Here is a 16,070-nt window from a genome sequence, read left to right on the forward strand (position 1 = left end):
ATTTGCCTCTTTCTACTCTCTCCCTCAATCATTTGACTACAACCACCTCAGTCTGACAAGCCAGTTCCTGCCTCAGGGCCTTTTACTGTCTCTTTTTAAAATTGTGGTGAAATATACATAACATAAAATTTACCATTTTAACCATTTTTTTAGTATACAATTCAGTGGCGCTAAGAACATCCACAGTGTTTGTACAACCATCACCAGTATTCATTTCCAGAACTTTTTCATCATCCCAAACAGACACTCTGTAGCAATTAAACAGTGACTCCCGGGCTTCCCTGGTGGCGCAGTGGTTGAGAGTTCGCCTGCCGATACAGGGGACACGGGTTCGTGCCCCGGTCGGGGAAGATCCCACATGCCGTGGAGCAGCTGGGCCCGTGAGCCATGGCCGCTGAGCCTGCGCATCTGGAGCCTGTGCTCCGCAATGGGAGAGGCCACAACAGTGAGAGGCCCACATACCGCAAAAACAAAACAAAACAAAACAAAACAAACAGTAACTCCCCATTTCCCCTGCCCCCAGCCCCTAGTTCTCTCTAATCTATGAATTTGCCTATTCTAGGTACCTCATCAGGACCTTTTATTCCTATTCCCTCTGACTGGTTTCTTCATTTTCAGATCTCAGTTCCATTGTCACCACCTCAAGAGAAGCCTTCCTTGATCACCTCACCAAAGCAGCACTCCCCAATCCAGTAAGTCTCTATTCCAATACTCTATAACCTTATCACCATCTGAAAATTATGTTGCGTATGTTTTGTTATTGTCTATCCTCCCCAACTAAAATATATGATTCATGCCTTGTCTATCTTGATTACTGCTGTGTCCTTAGCATTCAGGACAAGTCTTAGGAAGTGTTTGTTGAATGAATGAGTGACAGTGGAATATAAGAAGTGTTTTTTTCTCCCGTGGGCTTAGAGCAAACAGTTCGCAAGCTGGGATCTTTGTGTTGAGGTACGTGGAAGTGTCCTTTCTGTTTTCTGGAGGCCAGCAGGAAGCATTGAGTTCAGCCCAGCATGGCAGCTTCCTCCATGCCACCTGCATCTGAAAAATACAAGTTTCTCCCAGTGCTGCATGCAGAAAGCAAGCATCAGTATCTTTGCCCTGGCTACCTCCTGGGAGGAAACACTGTCTTCCAACATTGCATCCTTTGACCTCTCCCCAAGCTGTGCTCCATTTTGCAAATGCTGATGGTCTATGCCTTCTTCGCAAGAACTCAGGGTCTTGGATGTACCTGAGATCTCCCCCAGACTCCAACAGGGTCAGTTATCGAGTGGTTCAGCTGTCCCAGCAGAGAGTTGGAGAAGGTGGAGGAGAATGTACGCATTCTGATTTGTTTTCTTAAATGGAAGAGAAGGAGATAGAGTTAGAGGCAGCAATTTTGTGTAGCACACAGCCTATCTTATCTATGCTACAGATGGTAATGAGCAACCATTACTGATGCTCCACTGATAGTTGAAGCAACTTTGAATTATAGACGTTGTGTTACACTCTCAAATTAATGGAGGGTTGTTTCAGCAAAAACCTGGCACAGGTATGGAACTGTTATGAATATGAACGTTAGCTGTCCTGGATGTCTTGGTGCAAAACAGGTTGAAAATCTCTGTCCTAGAGCCCCAAATCCAAACTACTTACAGTGGTTCACAGGATCTTTCACAGTCCTTACCATCCCCTCCAGCCTCCTCTCCCCCAGCCTGTGGAGCAACCTCACTTACAATCCCCAAAATGTAATGTGCTTCCTCTTGCCTCTGCATATACTTTCTTCCCTCCATCTGGATTTTATTACGCTCCACTCCAACTTGCCTTGAAAACTCTTAATTTCCTTCAAGATTCAGTTCAGACATCACCCTGTGAAATCCCTAGAGGTAAGTGCTCCCTCTTCTCTGCTTCCCTGTGGCCCTAAACAAACATCTCCATTACTGTCCTTATGAAAAGCTTTCATAGCTTCTCCTTGGTCCATTTCTTTCAACTACTGAGGGCAGGCATTTTATCTTATTTCACTGTGTAATCTCCATGTATGTGCCCTGTATCAGATATACTGCTGATATCAATCAGTGCCTGGTCAGGAGACAGAAACCACACCACGAATTTAGTATAAAAAATTATTAACTAGTAAACGAGATAGACAGATAGATAGATAGATTATAAAGATTATACAATTATGGAGCCAGGCAAGTCCAAAGCTGCAGTGTGGGCCAGAGGGCTCAAGACCTAGAAGAGCCAATGTTCCAGTTCAGTCCAAAGGCAGTCTGCTGGTGAGGTCCCTGTTTCTCACGGAGGCCAGTCTTTTTGTTCTATTCAGTCCTTCAACTGCTTGGACAAGGCCCACCCACATTATGGAGGGCAATCTGCTTTACCCAAAGTTCATCAATTTAAATGTTAATCTCATCCAAAAACACCCTCTAAGTTGACACATAAAATTGATCATCACAGGTGGTTATCTACTAAAAGGGTAAAAGAAAACAGGAATAGCAAATGTAGCAAATGGCAAAGAAAACAGGAGAAGCTAACACCTCTAGGGTTGAAGGAAAGTACTGAAGGAGGGAACAGATTTGCAAGACTCCCCAACCTTCTTCAGCTCTCGACAAGACTGGAGAATGTATTTGCAGCCCACTGGATGGTGAAGTTCACTGAAGTGCCGCAGGCCTGGACTGGAGGATCAGAGGACAGCCACAAGGATGCCAGTATATCTTGCTAGAAAGTGAACACTACTACATTGGCAGCTGCCATGAAGGATCAAGAAGACAGGCCCACTAGGTCCAGGACAAGAAACCCCTGCCTCTGCTTTTGTAATATCCCTCCAGTGTCCTCTGTAAACTAGGCTTAGGATTGCCCCAGCTGACGAAGAAGACTTGTCTATAGGGTCCAGCTCATTTCATGAAGCAGGGCAAAGAAGGGTAGATTGGGCTTCCCTGGTGGTGCAGTGGTTAAGAATCCGCCTGCCAATGCAGGGGACGCGGGTTCGAGCCCTGCTCCGGGAAGATCCCTCATGCTGCAGAGAAACTAAGCCCGTGCGCCACAACTACTAAGCCTGCGCTCTAGAGTCTGTGAGCCACAACTACTGAGCCTGAGTGCCACAACTACTGAAGCCCATGTGCCTAGAGCCCATGCTCTGCAATAAGAGAAGCCACCCAATGAGAAGCCTGCACACTGCAATGAAGAGTAACCCCTGCTTGCCGCAACTGCAGAAAAGCCTGCGTGCAGCAACAAAGAACAAACGCAGCCAAAAATAAAAATTAATTAATTAATTAAAAAAAAGAAGGGTAGGGCTTCCCTGGTGGCGCAGTGGTTGAGAGTCCGCCTGCCGATGCAGGGGACAAGGGTTCGTGCCCCGGAAGATCCCACATGCCGCGGATCGGCTGGGCCCGTGAACCATGGCCGCTGAGCCTGCGCGTCTGGAGCCTGTGCTCTGCAACTGGAGAGGCCATAACAATGAGAGGCCCGCGTACCGCAAAAAAAAAAAAAAAAAAAAAAAAAAAAAAAAAAAAGAAGGGTAGATTTAGAGCTAAGTGACAATAAATTGATAACTTGCTACAGTTGAGGAATAAATAAATAATAAACAATAAATAAATAAATGTCTTTATCACCAAAAACTGTAACTAATTAGGAAGGTCATGTGTTGTCTGAGATATTCAAATGAGACAAATTTTAAATTTAATGAAGGGAGTGGGGCTCTTCATAGGAAGGAAAGGGGGAAATAGGCTATAAGACAGGATCATGGTGACCAGGGAGATAGAGAATAATAAAGCACTATGAGGACAACAAGATGGGCCAGATACCTGTGAAGCTGTACCAGCTCTTTAACAAATGTAATTATCTTACCCTTATCCCAGAATTAGAAACCTTTGTACTTTGTATGCTTGTTATTCCAGTGACCATAAATTCATTCCCATGCCACAGCTCAAAACACATTATCAGAATAAACTATTTTCCAATTTTTGAATTTATTTTCATGAAAACATTTACAAAGGGAATAAAAATTAAATCTCACTTCATTTCATTTAATGTTTTCCTTTAAGTCCAGTGGTTAGGACTCTGTGCTCTCAGTGCCTAGGGCCTGGGTTCAATCCTTGGTCAGGGAACTAAGATCCCACAAGCTGCGCAGTGTGGCCAAAAACAAACAAAAAAATGTATTGCTTTATCCAAAATAATATCTTTTTTTAAAATATATATATTTCAAATCATTATAATTTCAGTTTTTCTTTTTTTTAATTCTTTTTTTTAAAAAAAACCCACATTTGTTTATTTATTTATTTTTTGGCTGTCTTGGGTCTTCGTTTCTGTGCGAGGGCTTTCTCTAGTTGTGGCAAGCGGGGGCCACTCTTCATCGCGGTGCGCAGGCCTCTCACTATTGCGGCCTCTGTTGTTGCGGAGCACAGGCTCCAGACGCGCAGGCTCAGTAGTTGTGGCTCACGGGCCTAGTTGCTCCGCGGCATGTGGGATCTTCCCAGACCAGGGCTTGAACCCGTGTCTCCTGCATTAGCAAGCAGATTCTCAACCACTGCACCACCAGGGAAGCCCCAAAATAATATCTTATTTAAAGTTATTCGTTAATGTAATATTAGGCTAGCATTTCCATAATTCATTCTGTTTATCTCCCTACTCTATTGGCTACAAAATGTTACCCCAAAAAGGGAAAGTCCTCGTTTATCAACATAAATCGTGCTGGACCCAGATTTGCTCAGTCCCCTTTTCTCTCACTGCTGTTGAAGACTCCCCCAGAAGGATTGCCTGGTAGTAAGCACATTCCTCTAGGTGGCAGGAGGGAGGCTTGCCAAGTCCCTAAGGCAGAAGTGATACTGTCTTGGTGCTCCCCACCCTTGTCCAGGAGGACCTATTGCGGGGACTACTCTTGGCCCCCCAAGTTGCTCACAGGCACAACCCACTCTTAAGCCTCAGAACTACCTCTGGGGCTTATCTGTTGCTGCTGAGACAAAATGTTCTGCAAGACTCACTCAGCACGCATGCTTCCAGACTGGCTGGCTAGGCTGGTTCCAGAAATGTGAGGGAGTTGATGCCTTTTGGCGTACCCTTTGGTGAGATACAGGAAGCAGCAGATACCTTCTTCTCCCTTCTTCCCCACCATGGACAGTTAGGGGATGCAGTAATTTCATACAGCCTTGCTGATGACATCCCCGGAGACCAATCACCTGTACTTGTTAGGAAGCTGTGGCCAGCTCAGTAAGGCATGTATATCTTTATTGAATTCCTTCCCTGCTTTACTCCCCTTTCTCCCTCACTCCTGCTTCCCTGGGACTGCACTGTTCCTCAGAGTGTTAGCACATAAGCTTTTGCCTCAGGCTTTGCTTTCTAGGGAACTAGGCTAAGACACCAGTGTTCTCATTCTACTTCTTCCCCCAAAGGTTACCATTATTAACAGTTTAATATGGATCCTCTATTAATTGACTCACATAAATGAGGTTTACTTGTATTAAGTATTGTGTAGTTGTTTTATGTCCGTGATATCAAACTACACTTTTCCCCTGAGGTTCGTTTTTAACAATATGTTTTGGATATCTTCCCATGTCAGTACACACAAAATTGATCTCATTCTTTTTTCCCAATATTTTGCTTTGAAAAATTTCAATCATACAGCAAAGTTGAAAGAATTTTACAATGAATACCCATATACTCACCACCTAGACCCTTCCATTAACATTTTACTAGACTTGTATCTATCCATCCCTCCATTCATCCATTCATTTTCCCTTTTGATGCATTCCTAAGTAAATTGCAGGCATCAGTACACCTCCCCCTTAAAAAATCAGTATGAATATCATTAATTACAGTATAATGTTTATATATATATTTTGTTCCAGGTAAAATGTATATACAATGGAATGCACAAATCTTAAGGCTGCTTTTGCTGAGTTATAAAAAATTCATACACCTGTGTAATCAAAACCCATATAAATACATAGAACATTATCATCACACCAGTAAATTCCCTTAGGTCAATTTCTGCCCTTAATCCCCCATTGTCAACAATTGTTCCAATTTTATTTCATCAAAGTTTAGTTTTACCTGTTCTAGGACTTCATATAAATGGAATTACAAAATACGTGCTTTTTGTGTAAGAGTTATGTCACTCAGCATAATGTTTTTGAGATTCACTGTTGTTCCTTACATAATTGAGTAGTACTCCACTGTATGAACTTATAAGTGTTTATGTATCTATTCCCCTACTTATGGATCCCGGTCTGTTTCCAGGTTTTGGGCCATTATGAATAGAGCTGCTCTGCACATTCTTGTACAAGTCTTTCTATGCACAAAAGTTTTCATTTCTCTTGAGAAAACACCAAGGAGTGGAACTGCTGATTTATAGGGTAGGTATTTGTTTAGTTTTATAAAAAACTGCCTTCTTTTTTCCAAAGTGGCTATACCATTTTACACCTCCAAAAACAAAGTATGTGAGAACCAGTTACTGCACATCCATGCCAACATTTGGTGGTGTCAGTTTTATTCATGTTAGACATTCTGGTGGGTGTGTAGTGAAATAGCATTGTGATGGTATTATCTTTAAGGGCTGCATAGTATTGCATGGTATATATATATATATCATAACTTTCTTGACTATTCCCTATCAATGGACATTAGAGTTATTTTCAACTTTTCCTATTACAGGCATACCTTGGAGATATTTTGGGTTCAGTTCTAGACCACCACAATAAAGCAAATATTGTAATAAAGTGAGTCACGTGCATTTTTGAAGTTTCCCAGTGCATATAAAAGTTATATTTACACTATACTATAGTTTACTAAGTGTGTGATAGCATTATGTCTAAAAAATGTACATACCTTAATTGAAATACTTTAATTTAAAAATACTTTATTGCTAAAAATTGCTAACCATCATCTGAGCCTTCAACAAGTCATAGTAGTAACATCGAAGATCACTGATCAAAGATCCCCCTAACAAATATAGTAATAATGAAAAGTTTGAAATATTGGGAGAATCGCCGAAATGTGACACAGAGACATGAAGTGAGCAAATGCTGTTGGAAAAATGGTACCAATAGACTTGTTCGACACAGGGTTGCCAAGGACCTTCAATTTGTTAAAAACTCAGTATCTGTGAAGCACAATAAAGCCAAGTGCAATAAAATGAGATATGCCTTACAAACAATGATGCACAGACATGTATCCACTCATGTGTCTGATTTGTAATGTGTCAACTTGGTTGGGCTAAACTACATTTCCCAGAATTTCCTCTCTTGTATATTTCATTTAGTGTGGGCCACAAGGGAGATTTGGAGGACAGAAGGAAAGCAGCAGGCATTGTATAGTTCATACATCTTGTTGGTGATCTGCTGACTAACCTCCTTAGAGGTAAAGCAACAGATGGACCTGCAACTTCTCTACCTTCCCCTGGATCCTCCTTCAGCTTCTCCAACTCCTGGGCCGGTTACACATATTTTGCTCTGTGACAAAGGGCTCTGGCTTCTGCAGGATGCCCATATCAGCAAGAATGGAAGCAGTGAAAACTAACATGGGTTCCATTCCATCCCTGTGGTGTGCTAGCTCTTGCTTGTGGGTCCAGTCTGCTTCTGATCTCCCCATTTACCTCCATCTTCCCTTACACATTGCCTGCCTGAGTTTCTGCAAAAGAGTTTCCCTAGAATTAGAATCGCTAGGTCAAAGGGTATGCCTATTTAAAATTTTGACGTACTGACAAATTGCCCTTCAAAAGATGCTACCGGGGCTTCCCTGGTGGCGCAGTGGTTGAGAATCTGCCTGCCAATGCAGGGGACACGGGTTCGAGCCCTGGTCTGGGAAGATGCCACATGCCGCAGAGCAACTAGCCCCATGAGCCACAATTACTGAGCCTGTGCGTCTGGAGCCTGTGCTCCGCAACAAGAGAGGCCGCGATAGTGAGAGGCCCGCACACCGCGATGAGGACTGGCCCCCACTTGCCGCAACAAGACAAAGCTGTCGCACATAAACAAAGAGCCAACACAGCCCTAAATAAATAAATAAATAAATAAATAAATAAATAAATAAAAAGCTAAAGTCTGAAGATGCTGGACTGAAGGAGGCTTCCAAAAACTGAAGTTACCAGTCTTTAAAAAAAAAAAAAAAAAAAAAAGATGCTACCAATTTGCCCTCTCACAAATGGTGTATCAGGGTGCTCATTCTCTTGCAACTTCATCAAACTGGATTATTATGAATCACTTTAATTGCTGACAATTTGATTGGTTAAAAATAATAACTATGGAAAATTCCCTAGTGGTCCAGTGGTTAGGACTACAGGTTTCACTGCCGAGGGCCCGGGTTCAATCCCTGATTGGGGAACTAAGATCCCACAAGCCACGCAAGTGCAGCCAATAAATAAATAAATTTAAGAATAACTACTGTTTTAATTTTCATCCCTGCTGATCAGTGAGGCTGAACATCTTTTCATATGATATTGGGTATTATCTTTCTTCTTCTGTAAATTCTTGTCTTTTTTCCTATTGAGATATTTGGGCTTTTTCTTAAGGAGTTCTTTATGTATTATTGTTATTAATCCTTTTTCTGTTACATGTTTGGCAAATATATGACTCCAATCTTTCTTATCTTTTAATCTTGCTTGTAATGTCTTTCACTCTACAAAATATTTTGATGTAGTAAAACCTGTTCATCCTTTTCTTTTATTGTCTTTGGGTTTTCTAGTCTTCCTTAGGAATGATTTTCTCACATAAAGATTATAAAATATTATCCTTTACTTTCCTTTAATACTTTTATAACTTTGTCTTTTTATGTTTAGAACTCTGATCCATCTAAATTTTATTTTGATGTATAGGATCTAATTTTTTTTCCAATATACTTATCCAATTGTCCCAATGGTATTTATATAATAAGTCATCCTTTTCTTATGGGTTTAAAAAGTCACTTTTATCAGATATTAAATTTACATATATTCAAGAGTCTTTTTCTGGATGTGTTATTCTGTTCCATTCATCTATTATCCATTGATGTACTAATACCATACTGGTTTGATTACTGTAGCTTTGTATTATATTTTACAACACTAATTTTAAGTGGAATAACTTTTTTATTAAGGCTTAATAAGGTAAATTTCCTTTTCTGACCATTTTAGTATTCATTTTTACACTAAAAATAAAATTAACATCTACACACAACTATATATAATAGATAATCAATAAGGACCTACTGTATAGCACAGGGAACTCTACTCAATACTCTGTAATAAACTATTGGGAAAAGAATCTGAAAAAGAATAGATATTTGTATATGTATAACTAAATCACTTTGCTGTACACCTAAAACTAATACAACATCGTAAATCAACTATACTCCAATACAAAATTAAAACATTTTTAAGTGTATAATTTCAGCAAGTAACCTTGTACAAAAGCACTAAGAAAATGTTTACTATTGTCATTACCTCCTATGCAGTCAATCAACTTTGGCTTATTGCTACAATTGTGTGGGCTTTTCATACTAGTCTAGAGTGAGTGAGTTTAAGACCAAAGTCCCTTGTCACAGGTTGGGTTTTCTGGGAAGTAGCTGTTGAGTTAGAGTTGGGAGTATAAAAGGATTAATGGGGAGTAACACCTGTGAAGGAAAGGGAGCAGAAGCAGGATTGAAAAAAGACTTCAGTAGTGACAGTCTCTGCCAGCCCATTGGGAATCTCCAGAGCGAACTTTGCTGGATGGAAGACTCCAACATTTTGGCTGGACTTCTGGAAAGCTGAAACAGTCAAAGGCACTAACAGCTGGAGGCTTTCAGCAAGTTCTTTCATTAAGAGAGGTCTCAGAGGCACATCTCTCCATGTCTGCCACATCACTCTTCTTAGCTCTGTGCTGGTGAGCACAGGGAGGTCTTTTAGTCATTCAACAAACACTTATTAAGCAGTTCTTATATATCAGTTATTGAGCTAGATACTAGTGCTACAAAGATGACTGGAATATTTTCAGCAAGCTCCTTTTCTAAATAAGTCTCAGTCCTTGCAGAGGTAGGATAGGAACTCACCACCCAGGGGGAGAAAAGCCAGCACTATTTGCGGGGTCGTTTTTAAATGCATGAACTTTTCCTTATCCATAATACAAGATGAAATATGCTAAATGCAAAATATTCAAAAGCTCTAGAACCTAATGCAGGATTTGGCAAATAGTAGGCATTGAATAAGCATTGTTGACCGAGAGGCTATGAGAATTGGAGGAGAGAAGAATTATTTTGTTCTGAGGAGAAGATTTGTTTGTCACCTACCAATCAGTCAACAGTAAAATTTTTTTAAAAAATCAGTTACAATCTATTCAGCTGATGCAGAATTCAAATAAAACTCACAAAGTAGACAAAGTTTGTCTTTATAGTTCTCCCATCTTCCTGCCTCCTTCGAGCCCTTCTCCCAACCATAATTGTCTTTTCTTCCTCCCAATCATAATTAAAACTTTCATCCCCTAACTCTGTTGTGTGTCAGTTCGGTTATTTTACTATCATGCCTCACGACAATTTAAGAATGATGTTTAAATTTCACAAATATACTTGCATTTAGAAAGAGGAGGTGTTTAAACACAGTCATTCTGTGGCAGAGAAGTGGGATCAAAACTGTTTCCAACCACCAGTGCTGTCACCAACACCACTTCCTCCCTTCTTTAGAACCATCCTTTCTTCCTTAGATGTTAGAAATAAAGTATGGGCAGTTAGCCTTGCAGCCTCACCTCTTTGCTCCTCCCCACTTTGAAAGCAAAATTCAGAAGATATTATAAGTGACAAATCTGGGGCTCCCTGGGGTTTGTGACAGCTGACTTCGGTGTATGTCATTGTCATTTGATGGCTCAGGCCTCAAGAGGAGGCTGTTCGCCCTTGGACCTGGCCCCAGGATTGCTACTGTGGGAGAATTGTTTCTTTAGATTGGTGCAGGCAGGGGTTTCCAGGGGAGGAGACTACTGGGGAGTTTTCCCTGCTGTGGAGGCACTCACATTATAATATTGGTATAGGGGAAAATAGAGAAGGGTGTCTAACATCTGTGGTCACTCTCCCAGGGACCTCCACTTAAGTGTCCCCCACCCAAATACAGCTCGGCCAATGGCTGGCTGAGGTTGAGTGGACACAGGGACTCCAGGCTTCCAATGCAGGGGATGGAGGTTCTGTCCCCAGTCAGGGAACTGAGATCCCACAAGCTGCGCAGTGCAGCCAAAAAAAAAAAGTGTTTTTTTTTTCCTTGATGAGTTCTGGCTAAAGGTTTATCAATTTTGTTTATCTTCTCAAAGAACCAGCTTTTAGTTTTATTGATCTTTATTATTGTTTTCTTTGTTTCTATTTCATTTATTTCTGCTCTGATTTTTATGATTTCTTTCCTTCTAGTTCTTTTAGGTGTAAGGTTAGATTATTTATTTAAGATTTTTCTTGTTTCTTGAGGTAGGCTTATATTGCTATAAACTTCCCTCTTAGAACTGCTTCTGCTGCATCCCATAGGTTTTGGATCGTTGTGTTTTCATTGTCATTTATCTCTAGGTATTTTTTGATTTCCTCTCTGATTTCTTCAGTGACCTCTTGGTTATTTAGTAACATATTGTTAAGCCTCCATGTGTTTGTGTTTTTTACGTTTTTCTCCCTGTAATTTATTTCTGATTTCATAACATTGTGGTCGGAAAAGATGCTTGATATGATTTCAGTTTTCTTAAATTTACCAAGGCTTGATTTGTGACCCAAGATGTGATCTATCCTGGAGAATGTTCTGTGGGCATTTGAGAAGAAAGTGTAATCTGCTGTTTTTGGATGGGATGTCCTATAAATGTCAATTAAATCTATCTGGTCTATTGTGTCATTTAAAGATTGTGTTTCCTTATTAATTTTCTGTTTGGATGACTTGTCCATTGGTGTAAGTGAGGTGTTAAAGTCCCCCACTATTATTGTGTTACTATCAATTTCTTCTTTTATAGCTGTTAGCAGTTGCCTTATGTATTGAGGTGCTCCTACGTTGGGTGTATATATATTTATAATTGTTATATCTTCTTCTTGGAATGATCCCTTGATCGTTATGTAGTGTCCTTCTTTGTCTCTTGTAACATTCTTTATTTTATTTTATTTTATTTTTTTGCTGTACGTGGGCCTCTCACTGCTGTGGCCTCTCCCGCTGCAGAGCACAGGCTCCAGACGTGCAGGCTCAGCGGCCATGGCCCACGGGCCCAGCTGCTCCGCGGCATATGGGATCCTCCTGGACCGGGGCACGAACCCACATCCCCTGCATCAGCAGGCGGACTCTCAACCACTGCGCCACCAGGGAAGCCCACATTTTTTATTTTAAAGTCTATTTTTCCTGATATGAGTATTGCTACTCCAGCTTTCTTTTGATTTCCATTTGCATGCAATTCTTTTTCCATCCCCTCACTTTCAGTCTGTATGTGTCCCTAGGTCTGAAATGGGTCTCTTGTAGACAGCATATATATGGGTCTTGTTTTTGTATCCATTCAGCAAGCCTGTGTCTTTTGGTTGGAACATTTAATCCATTCACATTTAAGGTAATTATCGACATGTATGTTCCTATTACCATTTTCTTAATTGTTATGGGTTTGTTTATGTAGGTCCTTTCCTTCTCTTGTGTTTCCCACTTAGAGAAGTTCCTTTAGCATTTGTTGTAGAGCTGGTCTGGTGGTGCTGAATTCTCGTAGCTTTTGCTTATCTGTAAAGCTTTTGATTTCTCCATCAAATCTGAATGAGATCCTTGCTGGGTAGAGTAATCTTGGTTGTAGGTTCTTCCCTTTCATCACTTTAAATATATAGTGCCACTCCCTTCTGGCTTGTAGAATTTCTGCTGAGAAATCAGCTGTTAGCCTTATGCTAGTTCCCTTGTATGTTATTTGTTGTTTTTCCCTTGTTGCTTTTAATAATTTTTCTTTGTCTTTAATCTTTGTCAATTTGATTACTATGTGTCTCGGCATGTTTCTCCTTGGGTTTATCCTGCCTGGGACTCTCTGTGCTTCCGGGACTTGGGTGGCTATTTCCTTTCCCATGTTAGGGAAGTTTTGAACTATAATCTCTTCAAATATTTTCTTGGGTCCATTATCTCTCTCCTCCTTCTGGGGCCCCTATAATGTGAATGTTGGTGCATTTAATGTTGTCCCAGAGGTCTCTTAGGCTGTCTTCATTTCTTTTCATTCTTTTTTTTTTTTTTTTTTTTCATTCTTTTTTCTTTATTCTGTTCTGTGGCAGTGAATTCCACCATTCTGTCTTCCAGGTCGCTTATCCATTTTTCTGCCTCAGTCGTTCTGCTACTGATTCCTTCTAGTGCATTTTTCATTTCAGTTATTGTATTGTTCATCTCTGTTTATTTGTTCTTTAATTCTTCTAGGTGTTTCTTCTTTCTTTCTTCTAGGTCTTTGTTAAACATTTCTTGCATCTTCTCAGTCTTTGCTTCCATTCTTTTTCCGAGGTCCTGGTCCTGGACATCTTCACTATCATTATTCCGAATTCTTTTTCTGGAAGGTTGCTTATCTCCACTTCATTTAATTGTTTTCCTGGGGTTTTATCTTGTTCCTTCATCTGGTACATAGTCCTCTGCCTTTTCATTTTGTCTGTCTTTCTGTGAATGTGGTTTTCGTTCCACAGGCTGCAGGATTACAGTTCTTCTTGCTTCTGCTGTCTGCCCTCTGGTGGATGAGGCTATCCAAAAGTGCTTCTTTAATTTGTTGGTCATCCCCACCAACCACAAGATATTTGGGGACAGGGCTGTGTCTCATTCACCCAGGTATTGAAACCAAGCAGGACCCTGTGGGGCTCCAGGGCACAAAAGCCTTTCTGTGTCCCCTTCCCTGAGTTCCAAAGGGCAGATTAGAACAATTGCTAATTAGGGAAGGGAGGGGATGCAGAGACAAGGGAGGAGCAGTCAAGAAACAATAGTGCAGACTTGGGGGAAGGGTCCTGGTTCCACCTCAAAGGATACACATAATAATATCTTTGAGCTCTTCTGCAGAACTAAAACCCCCACCAAATGGAAGATGTTAACTATTTGATGAAGCACTTTTCATTCCAGAGAAGGTCACAGTTCACCCATTATCACCTGTGCCAGATGATCTCTGAATTGAAGGAATGTGGGCCCTGCCTTATCCGCAGCCCTTGACTATAAAACTCCTCATAACACCCTCCCACCCCCCAACCTGGGGTTGGGACACACAGTTTTGAAGGCATTAGCTGGCTGTGCCCCCCTTTGCCTGGCAAAGCAATAAAGCAATTCTTTTCTACTTCACCCAAAACTCTGTCTCTGAGATTAATACAGTTTCACGGTACAGAGGCCAGATTCAGCTTCAGTATCCCCAGCACCTAGAGGTACTCAATAAACATTAGAAGAAAGGACAATGGTGAGGGCCATTATATTGTGTGTGCTATATTGTGATTCTTTCTGGCACAGAGCCCCTAAAACCATTGGAATTTCCTAAGTGATAAGACCTAAAAAGTGTCTTGATATTTATAACAAACCTTTTCAACTGCACCTGAGTTTATCTTAATGTGGTGACTTTGGAAAGCACCTGACCTCAGGGGAGGGAAGAGAGGCTGGAGATTGACTCATTTGACAAAGACCAATGATCTAATCGATCATACCTATATAATGAAGCCTCCATAAAAACCCAAAAGAACGGGGTTTGGAGACCTTCCAGGTGTGAAATAAAATTCAAATTTATGGCAAGACAAGAAAAATTTAAACATAAAAATTCTTGTTTGCCCTTTGGCCTCCCCTCTCCCCTCACTGTGCATTGTGTATCTGCATTATGCATTGACCAAACCTCCTCCATCAGCAGGAATACCTGTTCAACTATAAATAGCAACATTCTTCCAGGATCAACAAGACAGCTCCTTAAAAGATACCATTCCTTCTTGATCTTATAAAGGGTCACATGACCCACCAGGACCCACATGGCGCTTAAATCTGTATTATGTAAACTGTCAATAATACGTCATTTAATATATAGCCCTCTGTCTCAAAAAACTTATATAAACTATGTCTTGACTTCTAATGGGTGGAACAGTTCTCAGAGCTTCCTGAGATGCTCTTCCTGTGTTATAATCCTCAAATTTGGCTTGAATAAAATTTCCCAATTCTTTCTTAGATCGACTGATTAATTTTTCATTGATATGTACTTGGCATAGTCAAGGCAGGATATCAGAGACACCCACCAGAGGACACCTGGAGTCTACCCAGAACTGGTGCTTGGTACCAGCATGGGTGCATTTTGTCCCACCGGCTTCTCGGTACTCCTCAGGTGTGCCAGTGAGTTCTGGTATTCAGATCTCATTGTTTGGGTGATGATCCTAAAAACTTCCCTGGTTGGGGAACTAAGATCCCACATGCCGCGGAGCAACTAAGCCCGTACACCACAACTACTGAGCTCCCGCGCCTCAATTAGAGAGCCCGCGTGCTGCAAACTACAGAGCCCACGCACTCTGGAACCCACGTGCCACATCTACATAGCCCATGCGCCCTGGAGCCCGCGTGCCACAACTAGAGAGAAGCCTGTGTGCCGCAAGGAGGAGCCCATGCACCACAATGAGAACGATCCTGCACGCCTCAACGAAGATCCCGCGTGCCACAACTAAGACCTGATACAGCCAAAATAATAATAATAATAAATTAAATTAAATAATAAAGTCTTAAAAAAAATCAATCCAATTGCTGGGTTTATGGCCAATTACCTATGTCCAGTACATCCAGGTTGCCTTGGTGGATTTCACCTCTCCAAGACTCTAATTGAATGGTCTTGAGAAATTTTATTTTAAGGGAAAGAAAGTCTAGCACCCTGCAAGATAATGTTACCGCCAATATTACTAAGTGAGACCCCTTTACCCGGCCAGTTAATGATGCTGGTTCTGGCCATAAATAGTCATTTTTATAAGATATTGAATGTTGGGTAGCTCCTAACAGGACCCAATGGATTTATGGAACAAGTTTATGACCTTGGCTCTCCCCAGGTTGGTTAGGGAGAGGCACAGTTGGTTTCCCTTGCGCTCAAAGTCACTCACTTACAAGCAGCTTTGGAAACAGCCCCTGCCAATCTGTCAATCTGTCTTTAGTGCAGGCATGCTGGTTTCTATCAGTTTTCCAATGGTATGCCCATTTGGTCACAATATTTGTT

At 41.2% G+C, this 16,070-nt stretch overlaps 1 long non-coding RNA gene across 1 annotated transcript; it reads left to right on the forward strand.

Annotated features, from left to right (window-relative positions):
- The first annotated feature begins 613 nt into the window (after positions 1-613).
- On the forward strand, positions 614-7,689 carry LOC125960933 (uncharacterized). Its single transcript, XR_007471127.1, has 3 exons — positions 614-692; positions 6,208-6,323; positions 6,622-7,689. It is a non-coding gene; the product is annotated as an uncharacterized LOC125960933 (long non-coding RNA).
- The last annotated feature ends 8,381 nt before the right edge of the window (positions 7,690-16,070 follow it).

This window comes from Orcinus orca, chromosome 1 (assembly GCF_937001465.1).
Source record: "Orcinus orca chromosome 1, mOrcOrc1.1, whole genome shotgun sequence".
Taxonomy (NCBI): Eukaryota; Metazoa; Chordata; class Mammalia; order Artiodactyla; family Delphinidae; genus Orcinus; species Orcinus orca.